This window comes from Limulus polyphemus, unplaced genomic scaffold (assembly GCF_000517525.1).
Source record: "Limulus polyphemus unplaced genomic scaffold, Limulus_polyphemus-2.1.2 Scaffold2461, whole genome shotgun sequence".
Taxonomy (NCBI): Eukaryota; Metazoa; Arthropoda; class Merostomata; order Xiphosura; family Limulidae; genus Limulus; species Limulus polyphemus.
Window position 1 is genome coordinate 97628 of NW_013668071.1, and position 1421 is coordinate 99048.

Genomic DNA, 1421 nt, shown 5'->3' on the forward strand with positions numbered 1-1421 from the left:
GACATTGAAGACCAATGCATATTAGAGTTGGACTACTTACTACCAAGGAAGTGTGCAATTAATTTTGATAAAATGACATTTGGGAACAACAAAGGCCAAATCCTGGTAAGTCAAAGTGACTGAAAGAGTTGATGATGGTGAAGTGGAACCAAATATAGATATTAAAGTAGAACAGGAGAAATACCAAGATTTGAAGCCATTAATTGATTTTCTAAAAGCAAGTGTTTTGTGCCCTGCTTGGGATAAGGTGTCTAGTCTAAGCTCTGTGGCAAAGAACTATGGGCACAATGGGATCAGTTGAAGCTTGAAGATGATATTCTTCTCCGGAGATGGGAAACTGCAGATGAGCAAGTGACGACCTGGCCAATGGTTATATCGAGAAAGTTACAGGAACTTGTGCTGCGTCAATCCCATGATAGTTTAACAGGAGGACATCTTGGAGTTAAGAAGACATTGAGTCACCTACGACAGAGATTTTACTGGATAGGTATGAAGCAAGATGTAGAAGAATGGTGGAGGACCTGCAGTACATGTTATGCTAAAAGGGGACCCAAGCATAAAGGACGTGCTACAATGAAGTAATATCAAGTTAGTGCACCAATGGAAAGAGTAGCCATTGACATTGCTGGTCCTTTGCCTCAAACTCGTGCTGGAAACAGGTACATTTGTGTGGTGATGGATTATTTCACCAAGTGGCCTGAGGCATATGCAATACCAAATCAGGAAGCTACAACTGTAGATTTGGTATGCCATACGAACTGCATTCAGATCAAGGCCGTAACTTTTAATCAGCTGTGTTCCATGAATGTTGCAAGTTGTTTGGCATACAAAAGACCAGAACAATGCCACTTCACCCACAGTCTGATGGGATGGTAGAAAAGTACAACTGGACAGGAATTGGCAAAGTTTTGTAATAGCTGCCAAGATGACTGGCATGTCACTGTTGATGGCCTATAGAACAGCAGAGCATGAATCCACTGGATACGCTCCAGCAAATTTGATGTTTGATCGGGAACTTCGGTTGCCAGTGGATCTGTTAACAGGATGCCCACCTTATGAAGAATTGCCTGAAAATGTGTCAGAGATCGTGAAAGTGTTATCTGAAAGGATGGATAATATTCACCATCAAGTGTATTCAAACTTGAAAACGTCTGCTGATTCGCTGAAGCTATGTTATGATAAGAAGTCTACTGAAGTCACCTTTATACCAGGAGAGAAGGTTGTATAATCCCAGGAAAACCAAAGGGATGTCTCCTAGGTTGTCTTCTCCATGGGAAGGCCCATATGGCATAGTGGATCGTCTCTGAGATGTGACTTTCCGAATAAAATGTGGTCGGCGAGGTAAGCCAAAGGTGGTGCTTGCCAACTGGCTTTGGCATTATCATGGTCCAGGACATTTCAGTTGGGATGAAGTGAACAAT